The 12,842-nt window shown below is 42.6% G+C and overlaps 1 protein-coding gene across 23 annotated transcripts in view; it reads left to right on the top strand.

Annotated features, from left to right (window-relative positions):
* celf4 (CUGBP, Elav-like family member 4) overlaps positions 1 to 12,842 on the top strand; it is a 1,524,235-nt gene that overhangs the window by 546,750 nt on the left and 964,643 nt on the right. The window lies entirely within an intron of this gene.

Raw genomic sequence — 12,842 nt, 5'->3', positions numbered from 1 at the left:
CGCCGTGATCGCTGTAAAACAGGGTTTGACCTGTCCCTCTCAGCGCCAGTGTAAAACCCGTCCAAAGACATTTATATGTTTGGGTGGATTGCGATTTGGACCACGCTCAGGTATTTTTTGGGAGAATTGCACCCTCAGAATCCTGTGGCGAATAACTTACCGCCTGACGTTCCAAAGCCTGTTCATCATCTACAAGGCACAAGTCAGGAGTGTGATGGAATATACACCCTGGCCGGGATTTTCAAAACGGCGGCTAAGTGTTGACACTGGCGTAAACACCGGAGTGTTTCACGCCGGCGTCAATGGGCCTCTTGCCTCGCGATTCCGTGGCCCACAGGGGACCAGCACAATGCCGGAGTGCTCCACGCAGCTCCGGCTGCCGATACGCAGCCCTGCACTGCCGGCCGCGGGTCCGCGCATGCGCGCTGGCTGCCAGCTGCATCGCCCGCCCCGCGCAACATGGCGGATCCACACGGCGGGCCGGCATGGAAGAAGGTCGGCCCACCCCCCAGATCGCACACGCCCGCCATTCAGTGGCCCCCAATCACGGGCCTGGCCATCGTGGAGGGCCCCCCGGAGATTGATCCCCCCCCCCCCGCCCACCACCAGAATGACCATCGCTGCCGCAACGCCGAGCTCCCGGCGGTTGGAACCATACATTAACCACGCCGGCGGAAACTCAGCCGGTCGACCGCAGAGAATCGACATGGGGGCTTCTTTCAACAGCAGTGCTAACCACTGTGTCACCGTTCCTCGGAGTCACGTTCAACTCTTCAACTTTTGACAGCAAGAGAGTGAAAACAGACCTCTGACATTCACAAAATTTCAGAAAAAGAACAAACAGAGGAAATTGGCATGATTGCAGGCGCAAACTGTACAATCAGCTTCAAGTTAAGAGGGAAATTTAGAGCTCATCAAAATAGTGTGAAATCGGTTTTTAAATAAGTTGAATGGACAGAGGAGCTGTTGAAAAGGAAGCATTGCTCAATGACATTTAATTTCCCCCTCCTCTTCCAATTCATTACAAAAAGCCTCTTCAGCAAACAATAGCATTTATCGAAATGCATTCTGTAAATGACTAATTTGAGGTGTTGCAAGTGAGAAACAGAGGATGGAAGATCTGGAGCAGGTTTGCAAGCACACCTGATTCTGTCTCGTTTTAATTGAGGAGTCTGGATGAAAGACAACAACAGCTTGCACTTATATAAGCACCTTTATCGCCACAAAATGTCCTAAAACATTTCATGGACTGAGGGACTGTAGCCCATACAGCAGGACACCATGAAGCTTGAAAAGAGCAAAAAGCAAAACTCAAGTATTTCAGCTGACTACTTCAGGCAGATTGTACATTTCACTATAATTAAGATCAATATCCAGCCTGCACACAGACAATTAGGATTTCTATCCTTCATACTACAAGCCCACACATTACAGCATTCAACCAACAGATTTGTTGGCTTAAGACAAAAATGTATTTCCTTTGTGCACACTGTCACAAGGCAATGCCCCGTTATTTTTGAAAATGTGATTTTCAACTGACTCAAAACTTTCCCCTTTGAACGGAGGAGGAAGATGCTTAAAATGCAAGGCCCTCTTATTCTAAACTTCAGTGAATACAGGCCTAGTCGACCCAATTTCTCATATTGCAGTCCTATGTTCCCAGGTATCAGTCTGGTGACCCTTCGCTGCACTCCCTCTATGGCAAATATATCCTTTCTTAGGTAAGGAGACCAAAACATCACACAATATTACAGGTGTGGTCTCACCAAGGCCCTGCACAGCTGCAGTAAGACATCCTTGCTCCTGTATTCAAATCCTCTTGCTTAATAGCCAACATACCATTTACCTTCCCAACTGTTTGCTGCACCTACATGCTTGCTTTCAGTGACTGGTGTATGAGGACACCCAGGTCCCTTTGTATATCAACATTTCACAATCTATCACCATTTAAATAATATGCTGCCACTCTGTTTTTCCTATCAAAGTGGATAACTTCACATTTACCCATGTTATACTGCATCTGTCATGTCCACTCACCCAACTTCTCTAAATCATCTTGAAGCCTCTTTATATCCTCCTCACTATTCATATCCCATCTAGTTTTGTGTCATTAGCAAACTTGGAAATATTACATTTGGTTCTCTCACCCAAATTGTTGAGAGAGAGATATATTCCTTGTATTCAAAATTCCATTCCTTGCAATCCGTCAAAACCCATAACTGTCTAAGAGACATTAAAAATGCAAAGTATTGTATATTGAAACAATGGCTGCCACAGGCAGACTGACCCAGAACCTCTTGGAAATACATAATGGGGGAAGTATTTCAAGGCGAGGCTGCCCAGCCACTTGAGTGAGATTACAAGAGACACAGGCAGTGCCAAGAAAGCCTTCAGAAGAAGAACAAGCTGAAGGCTGCTCTCTCTCCCCCTCCCTCTTTTGGAATAAGCATCATCCGGTTTGAGAAGCCAAATCTACCAGAATTATACGCAAACCAAAATCTCGTAATACTTACAGCATATACTCCATATGATCGCTGTCTAGCCATCTGAGCTACTTCAGGAGAAATTTAACTATATGCTGGAGCACCAACTAATAGAGTATAGCTGCAGCTGTGAGTTCCCCAGCTGTGCTAGTCCCCAAGTCGGACATCTCCACATGGCTCTGTATTTACATGTGAAAGGTTAATGCACTGACTCGAGCCAACTCCTACCTGTTTCCCTGCCTGAAAGACAGCATAAATTGGATAGGTAATGCGTCCCACATTACAAAGGTAAATTTACTCAAGGGACACTGGCAGGTTCCCTTGGCCAGCTGCACAAAGGAAATCTCTGCTTTTGTGACTCTGGATGGGTTATACCAGTGTTGAATTGTGCGATTTGAAATCTGAAATACCCTGTCAACTTTAAATGGCTGATGAACCAGGTAGTGTGGGATAATCCAATTATGTTGTGAATCTGGATGACCTCCGAGTGTACAGTGACACCTGGAAAACTCACATTACAGTCAGCTGACCTAGTTGTTAATCTCACAAAGGGTGGGTTAGCTAAGATACCCAGGACGCGTGATAGGTCAAGGACAAGTACTGGCTCGAGCTGCAAAGGTACAAGCAGCGGGACAATTTCCCATTCTCACTGCAAAATGCAAATTCAGGAAATTTTTAGGGACGTGTGTTCATGCCTACTGTGCAAACAGGCAAAAATAGTATGGACTGAGAAATGCCAGACAGTTTTCGCGAAGCTGAAAGCCATTTCAATAAACGAAGAAGTGCTAGCAGCTGCAGACTTTAACCAAACATTTAAAGTAGCCATCAATGCTAGTAACTCAGGGTAGGGGAGGTCCTCCAACAGGAAGTTGGATTAGGAATGGAGAGACCAACTGGGTACAGTAAAGTCCCTCCAATCACAATTTACTTGCTGCATATTTGTTTATCTGCGCTGAAGTCTTTGTAGATCAGATACCCCATTGTGGGCCTAATTGTTCGCTTATCTGTGACTTTAAACACAAAAAAGAAGTAATTTTCAGAAAATGCTGGGAAAAAAGAAAAGCCGCATTGTATATACGTTTACACACTAGTAAAGTACAGTATTTTAAGTGCAAAAAACTTTATATTGTTCTTCTATTGTTGCTTTACTAAACAATTTCTCTCGTAAATTTCTCTTAAATCTTCCACGGCAGAAGTGGCTTAGCATTGGCTGCCACCAGATCTTCTGATCCCACCGAAGTCAATAGCAATGTGCATGGCTCACCCGTCTTACCACCGGGGAACCCGCAGTCGGGGTTAACTTCAGGGCCTGAAAATCCCACCCGTAGTTTTCAATGCCATTGGACAAGTCAAATTGTATGGCGGCTGGAACCTATCTAATTGACCCCCAAATGTAAAGCACGTTCGTCATTCGTAACTTTACTAATTTGCAAGGTTGCGCTGGAACCTAAACTCCTCAAATGATGTGATTTTATTGTACTTCTCAAAAAAATTGAGCAAACATTTGAAACGGTATTCCATAGTAGAAAAAGAAAGCTTCAGCGGAATTCTCCATTTGGGAGACTAGGTGCTGACACCAAGACTTAAGCATGTATGTTTAACGTGGACGACAGCGGCGCCAGTCCTGGAGCGATTCAGGTCGCATTAATGGGCTAGCACTGGTTCCATGGAGAACTCGAGCAACTCAAATGTGTGCCAACCCTCATCCCAGCCAGGATGATGGCACTGGTTACGCTGAAGCACACCCATCCCGTTGCTAGGTCAGCTAGGGTCAGAAGGTACCTGGGGTGTTGTCTGGGAGGGTAACCAAATGACCCATGGCACTAAGTTCACAGTGGACAGTCAGCGGCATGCGCAGCCAGATGGCTGCCTTGCAGCTGTGGCATAGGTGGTCTGTGCCCATCCACCCCGACACCACGACGCATCTCCTGGCCACTCCCACTACTCCCCCTGACCCGGCAGACCCTCCCCCCCCCCCCCCCCAGCCAGTCACACTTTTTGTACCCCTCTCTCTCCCTCAGCAGCCACAGCGCCTGTGTCCCAATTTGAAATACCACAAGTGAACCTCGCCATCGGTAATTCCTCTTGGCGGAGGTGGAACATCATGAAAGGCCCGGAAAATGCCGGGTCGGGCACGTTAATGATCTGCCAATGGCGTTTATTATACCATTTGAATGCCCACACTGGCGTGCGGTGTAGAATGCAGTCACACCGCTGTCGAGGCAGCGCAGCATGGCATTCCATCTGCTGCCTGGTGCCAACCTCGATTTTCAGCTGACGCTGAAATCTCCGCCCGATCGTATTTCATAATTTTGGCGTCGCTGGATGGAGAATCATGACCCTTAGGTTTATTACTAGTTCTTGAGGTATATATGTATAAAATTAATCCAGAGACCGCAGTCTCTACCAACCACAACACTTTTTGACTTTCGTTGAGAAATTCAAAATTCCGAGTGCAAGGTTATTTTGTTGGAATTTTTCCCCCCAATAAATTATGTAAAAATCACACATATTTCAGAAAAATCTAATGTGATTGCGGGTGTCCTGTGCAGAATTTAAGGAGACCCAGTTAGAACTGGTGGGATAATCCAGACCAAAATACTGAGAGTGAATGGGAGTGAATGCCATTTTATTTCTGTTTTGTGTTTTTTTAATAGCTTTTAATGAAATGAGAGTGAATCTCGTTGCATTTACTTGTGATAGGGAGGTGTCACGAGGCTATGCCCCTTTATTTTGAAAAGATGATTTTTCAACTGACTGACAATTTTGCAATTTGAACTGAGACAGAGCAAGCTTAAAAATATGAGGCCACATTCCAAGGTGAATGTGAGAAACAAAACAAATCTCCCTCAGGGGAGTGTGACAAGGGAGACAATTCCTACAATCCTTCAAAGCCATAAATGCCCCAAGGAAGAAATGTTAAAAATGCAAAGTGTTGAATATTGAAATAATGGCTTCCACAGATAGACACATCCAGAACCTCTTGGAAATATACATAATTTTTAAATACTAAGTATTTCAAGGCAAGGCTGTCCAACCACTTTTGAGAAATTGCAAGCAACATAGGGGGGTGTCAAGAAAGTCTTCAGCAGAGGAGCCAGGTTGAAGGCTGCTCCTTTGTCCTCTCTCTTTTGTAATAAGTGGATCACCTGGTTTGAAGAGCCAACTCTACCAGAATCTTACCAGTGAACCGAGATCTCTTAATAATTGCAAAATCTTCTACATTCGACCACATTCAAGAAACCAACTAAGCCTAACCTGGGTGTAACAAAATATGGTTAAACCTTTTAAAACTAATTATGGGCAACATAGTGGCACAGTGGTTAGCATTGCGGCCTCACAGCTCCAGGGTCGCAGGTTCAATTCCGACCTTGGGTGACTATCTGTGTGGAGTTTGCATTTTCTCCCCGTGTCTGCGTGGGTTTCCTCCGGGCGCTCCGCTTTCCTCCCAAAGTCCAAAGATGTGCAGGTTAGGTGGATTAGCCATGCTAAATTGCCCTTAGTGTCCAAAAAGGTTGGGCAGGGTTACTGGGTTGGGGGGATAGGGTGGAGGTGTGGGCTTAAATGGGTTACTCTTTCCATGGCCAGTGCAGACTTGATTGGCCGAATGGCCTCCTTCTGCACTGTAAATTCTACGATTCTATGATGGTGCATACAAAGTCAACTGTAACAAGGACAAACATTTGAATCTGGAGTTTGCCAGGAATACTGAAAGACTTGAAGAAATTATACAGAAATAAGAATAGGCAAGCCTACAAATATCCCACAATGCAGTGCAAACCTCAATTAGCTGACTACAGCACGTGATGGCACAGCACATCTTTAAACCTCTACATGTAAGGTGCAGAGTTCCAGAGCATGTTGCCTCCTGGAGAAGGTTCTACAGCTAGGAGACGTAGCGAGTGAAGGTTTTCGCTTTTCGATGGGCCATACTATTCAATCCCCAAAGTGCTGCATACATCCTGTTCTGTGGAAATGTAAAGAGGTTGGTAAATTGAAGGATGAAGCAGAAGGGCATGTTTTCTAGTCTATTCAGAATGTATGAATGTGAATCAACTTCCACTTCTAATCTTTGTTTTCCCGAATATCTTTATCTATTTAAATAGACACTGTAAGAATAACAGCCCCAACCCCCCTCCTTCCCCAATTTACAGTTTAATGGACACGCCTAGATGATGCGCTATGGTCTATCAATCAAGACACTATCAAGATTGAAAATAGTCAGGTACAAATTGAGACCAATCAAGAAGTAATGGGAAGGTGTCCCCGAGCTTGAGTTTTCAAAGCCACACCAGCCTTCAGAAATGATCACAACCTCAAGAACTTAGAAGCTATTCGCATTTCATTATTGGTCGCTTGTATTTGAAGTCTGTCTAGTCAACATGCATCAAATTTTATCTTCAATGTACATTCAGCATGTGAAATTCCATGGCAGATGTATAATGCACTTCAGAGGAATTGTCTCCACATTTGGGGGTAGTCAACAGTATCTGTGGCATTTGACACAAACATACCAGGGGACTGTAACAACACTGGTGAGGCTTGTGCTCAATAGAGTTCCAAACCTAATTAGCACTTAATGATCTGGGCAGCTGCGGGTGTCTAGCATCCTATCTTGGCCTCCTATTCGCTCCCGAATCTTAATTAACCTTTAGGAATCGGATCCACTGACAAGATTCCACAGAGAGATCATTGATTTTAAATAGTATCTTGCAAAAAGAAATCGCAATCCTGCGTAGCACTGATCAATTTTATTAATGAAACCATCTTTGAAAATCACTAATTGATAGGGATGCTGTCTCTTTTGCAGAGGGAATACACTTATTCATCATTTAGTCTTTAAAGATCCAAAATCTGTGTTAATTAATGGAGGTGGACTAGGCCATTTTGTGGATTCATTTCAGATAGCTAAGACAACAGTGAGTTTATTGTATAACCAAACTGGAGCTTGAAGTATAATTGTAGTAATAACTGTCGGACACGTCTCATAGCTGCTTTCATGTTTCAGTTTTTATTTCTATGAATAAGGTTGATAAACTTATAAGTAAATCATAGCCTTAATGTTGAGGTGATAGTCATCATATACACGGAACAATGAAGTACTTATATTTCTTGTATATATTGGTACAATAAGTACTGTTTATTGCCTCGATGTAAAGTCTTCGATCCTTCCAGCAATGTGTATTTTGTATCACTGAAACACAGAGAATACACTATATTTTAACTTCATGTTGATTATTTTACAGGCTTCCTTCAACCTAACAAGCAAGTAGAAGAGGTGTCAATATTACTGTTCATTATGTTGAAACACAGAAAGCCTATCAAGCCCTAACCTTCCACCTGACCCTATAGAATACAAAATATAATTGTACTTCAACTTAATTTCTAGAGGGACATAAATAATCACAGTTAAAATTTTCAAAAAGGTTAAAGTCTGTGTAATGTCTCCCTGGTGCCTAAAGCTAATCACAGAACTCCCGAATATCTACCTGGTGTGGCACTCTCCACAATTCTATGATGGCAGAAAGCTGGGACCATATTCTTTCATGCAATATACGGACATCCATGTCAAAGCTCACCCTTGTTACCATCAATTCTGTTCTTGGCTTGGTATTCATCCAGTTGCTCTCTGAAGGAGTTAATCAATATAGCATTTACTGGTAAACCTTCTATTCGAGTGACCTGAATTTCATTTTCCAGCCTCTGAGATCACATTGCATTTTTGATAGAACATTTACAAAACCTGCAGCACTAATGTGTTTTAGCCCTTTTAAACTTCAATCATGTTTTTAAATATAATTGAGCCTTTCTCTGATAATGTGTGCAATCACTGTTAATTATTTCTGTCCCCATGTAGCATCCGCTGAATATTAATGTTGCTGGATTTTCAGAACCCAGTTGTATTAAATAGATACATACGTCATGGCCAGCGATGAGATGTGATCAGTTTCTTTTTAAGTGAGACTAACTGAGTTAACTGCAAGAGGTAAAATCAGAGGTGGTAACCTCATGCCCATGAGATACTCTGTATTTCCTTCCAATTTTCTCTTCTCCTCTGTTAAAGATGCTAACATAGGTATGGTCGTGCAGTGGCCATGTTATTGAACTAATATGATGGATGTTTGGGCGAATAATCCAGGAGATACTATGGAGCTGGAAAAAAAGCTCCTGTACAGTGTAGAAGACCATTCACCCAGGCTGCCTGTGCCAGCACTTTGAAAGTGCTCTGCAGTAAATCCTTCTTCCGTGCTCTTTCCCCATGGCTCTGCAAATCTTTCCTTTTGAAATGAAATGAAATGAAAATCGCTTATTGTCACAAGTAGGCTTCAATGAAGTTACTGTGAAAAGCCCCTAGTCGCCACATTCCGGCGCCTGTTCGGGGAGGCTGTTACCGGACCTAATTTTCTATTGATAGCTGCTATTGAATTCCACCACTCTTTCAGGTAGAGCATTCCATATCATAACAATTGTTGCAGAAAATACTTTCTCATCTCAGCTCTGGTTCTTTTGCCATTTACCCTTAAGCTGTGACCATTGGTCCCTGAATCCTTCTGCCAATAGAACCAATTTCTCCTCACTTATTCTATCAAAACGCTTCATGATATTGGACATCACTATTAGATCTCCCCTTAACCTCCTCCATTCTAGAGAGTTGAAAACTCATAAGTGATTTTAAGGTAGTTTATTATGCTAATTAAGTAGCAACCGTTAAGAGAGAAAATGCGTTTGATGGGACAGGCGAGAGCAGTTTACTGATCCCAAAGAAAAAATGGGCAAATGGTGCAGGGGATATTGATCATTGTAGTTTGTGGTGGCAATCTTCTGCTTCATATCCAAAGTGTTAGGAAGCACTTCTCCAAGGCTTCCTCCATCTTCCCAATCTTCCCTGATCTTCCTCCATCTAAAAAAGGCCTCCCAGAACCTGTTAATATACTTTATTTCCAGAGACTGGGAGTTTAGCCTATCTAACTCTTTGCTTGAGCCCACTGTCAGTACAGGCACTCAGAATGTCAAGGTGAGCACCCCATGCCTTGTCCATCACTTTAGCTCAAGATCACCTTTTAGTTCACCTCATGCTGAGGGTCATTTTTTAGACTTTACCATAAGACGTAGGAGCAGAAGTAGACCACTCAGCCCAGTAAGTCTGCTCTGCCATTCAATGAGCTCATGGCTAATCTGACATAATCCTCAACTCCACTTTTCTGCATATCCCAAAAACCCTTGATTCCTTTAATAATTAAAAATCTGTTTATTTCAACCTTGAACATACTTAATGAGACAGCCTTTACAGCTCTCTGCAGTAAAACATTCCACTGTTCGCTACTTTCTGAGAGAAGAAATTCATCCTCATCTCTGTCTTAAGTGGGTAACCGCCTATTCTGAGATAATGCCCTCTGGTCCTAGACTCTCCCACAAGGTGAAACATCCTCTCAGCATCTACCCTGTTAACCCCTGAGAATCCTATATGTCTCATTCTTCTAAATTCCAATGAGTACAGGCCCGGCCTACTCAACCTCCCCTCATAAGAAAATTCCTCCATATCCGGGATTAACCGAGTGAACTATCTCTGGACTGCCTCCAATACCTCTATTCTTAAATAAGGGGACCAAAACTGTTCACATTGTTCCAGGTGTGGTCTAACTAGTGCATTGCATAGTTTTAGCAGGACTTCCCTATTTTTATACTCCATTCCCTTTGACTACCCAATGGACCTTGCAGAATGCCAGCTCCCCTGATAAAGGGTGAGGGGCATCTAATAATGTCTGGCTATGTATAAATAGAGTCGGCCAGTAATGCACTGACCAGTGAAGACCCAGTAGGGAGCTAATGGAACTGTATATAGTAGTAGTTATAAAAGAAAGTACGTTTATGTTTCTACAAACTTGGTGTGGACTCTTTGTGGTTCTATAAAATCTAGGTAAGATGGCATGATGCCATCCTAGCAACTTAGGAATGTCAGCATGGAAGCCTGAATCAGGAGACCTTGGCATTTCTAGGGACTGTTTATGTGTTTTTTCAGAGAGAGAAAGGAAAAGGTTCCTTTGCCAATGTGGCCTAATGTGATTCCACCAATTTCATAAGAATTTTATACTTATTATGAAAAGTATAATTTATTAAATGTACCATTTCTTAAATTTACTCACATATTTTGAGGAAGGAACCCTGCCATTGTTACTTTGCCTGGTTTATATATGACTTCAGTCTCAAATAAATGCCATATGGGCCACTTCGATGTATCAATACATTGCTATAAGAATATCACATAGACTGCAGCGATGCAAGAATAATGACAACCACCATCTTCTCACAAAATAAAATGCCAACCTTGCCATCAATGTCCATTGTCATGAGAAGTAGGTGTTCAAATTCATATTGCAATATTGAACTGTTAGCTCTTCAGTGCACTTTGCATTGAATGTTAACAGTCACCCAACATCCAAACAGGAAGGGGGCATTTTTCACTGAAGTGCGCCTCCATCACTCAAATTACCCACTGTACACAGATCAGGAGAGCACAGATATTTTTCATTTATAATGTGCTAGAAGTTGCTGCAATGCCTCTATTGGCAGTGAGTTAGAACATTGCCGTCCTCCATCCTCAAGTGTCTTTTTTTATTTGGTCAGCATTTATTGCCCATCCCTAATGGCCCTTGAGGGGGCCATTAAGAGGCAACCACATTGCTGTGGATCTGTCAGACAGGTAAAGACGGCAGATTTCCTTTCCTAAAGGATATCAGTCAACCAGAAGGGTTTTTACAATAATGACTTCATGATTTTCATTCGACTTTAATTCCAGATTTTTATTGAATTCAAATTTCACCATCTGCAGTGGTGGGATTTGAACCTGGGACCCCAGAACATTACTCTGGGTCTCTGGTTAATTAGTCCAGTGACAATAGCACTAGGCCACCACCTCCCCATGAGCATGGAGATCTGGTGAGGTGTGTCCTGTCCAAAACATCCAAGGTACTGCAGCCTGACACAGAATGGAACAACGGGTTAGTTTAACATGGCCACCCTTAGGATTAATGGTTCCAACCAGATATAGTGTAAATGTCGATAGAATATCCAAGCCAGCTTAAATTTGATCGATGGGTTTATGCTGGGACAGTATAAATATATGAAGCGGGGTTAAGAAGGGACTGTATGCATTGGAGTGTCTCCTGAACTGAGTGCGATCTCTAGCCATTTTTCATTTCCAGTTGCAATTCATGCTTAGCACACAAATACAATAAATATTAATATAAAAATAATACCAGTCAGGGGAAAATCAGAACACGCTGGCTGTCAAAACACTTATTCTGTTACTTAAATTGAAGTGCAAGATTTCAATAAAGTTCTGAAAAGAAGTCCGTAAAAATGTTGCCCTCAGGCAACCTGCTGAGTGATTGCATGCGTTACTGGTTCTGACCTCTTTGGTTCCATTGTGTAATGGTCTAAGAGGCTATGGCGATCACAATACTGTTAATTCAATGAACTCAATCTTCCCATTGATTTTAACTATGATAATTAGTCCAACAGCTTTCAAAGTTACCCTGGCATTTTTGCACGATGTGTGATACAGATGCATCGTAACTGTGGAACACGTTTTCAGGAAATTCAGGCCTAATACATATCTTAATAAAACGTGCTATTTGCTTTTAACACGCAGTAAAATACATAGGATACACATTTTCTAAATATGTTATACCCTGCAACCTTTAATTCCCAGTCCTGATTTTTACGTAACCTCTCAGTAATCCCCATAATGTCTGTTTGCAGCTCTCCAGTTCTATTATGAGCACTATTGCAGTCATTTTAACACATTTTTAAAAGGATTTCCATTCACTTTATGTTTAACCATCTTTTTTGGACTCTTGTTCTATAGCTCCTTTTAACCCCTCGTCATCAATATCCTCCCTTTCTTTGCTCTTTCCTATGTTCCCCTGCCCTATTTTCTTTGCATTTAGAGTGCTTAATGAAGTTCCCCACCAAACTGTCCCAACATGGATCATGACAATTGGATTTACCTCTCCCTCTCCGTGTTCCTCTCCAGCTGCCGTGAGGTATTCCTTACCTTGACGCAGGGATTTACATTGTTGGCTGTAGAGGAAGCTATTGAATTCTCTTCTTAGAGGGTTTCCAATTACTATCACATTTTTATTCTACCATACCCTGGGCAGCCTGCTGAGCCACACTGCCCTGGTCTATATTGTGGCTTCCTCTCTGCAATCTTTCCTCTTCCCTCACAGGTAGTGAGTACATTACAATAAAGCTGATGATTGCTGCATTCCACATGTTTAGCTTATTGGTAGCACTTTCAACTCTGGCGCAAAATGAGTTTAAGTTTCACGCTAAGACTTATTTTACTTGTTCATA

Source organism: Scyliorhinus torazame, chromosome 3 (assembly GCF_047496885.1).
Source record: "Scyliorhinus torazame isolate Kashiwa2021f chromosome 3, sScyTor2.1, whole genome shotgun sequence".
NCBI classification, from domain to species: domain Eukaryota; kingdom Metazoa; phylum Chordata; class Chondrichthyes; order Carcharhiniformes; family Scyliorhinidae; genus Scyliorhinus; species Scyliorhinus torazame.
The sequence above is the reverse complement of the archived record's forward strand: the minus strand, read 5'-3'. Positions and strand labels throughout refer to the sequence as shown.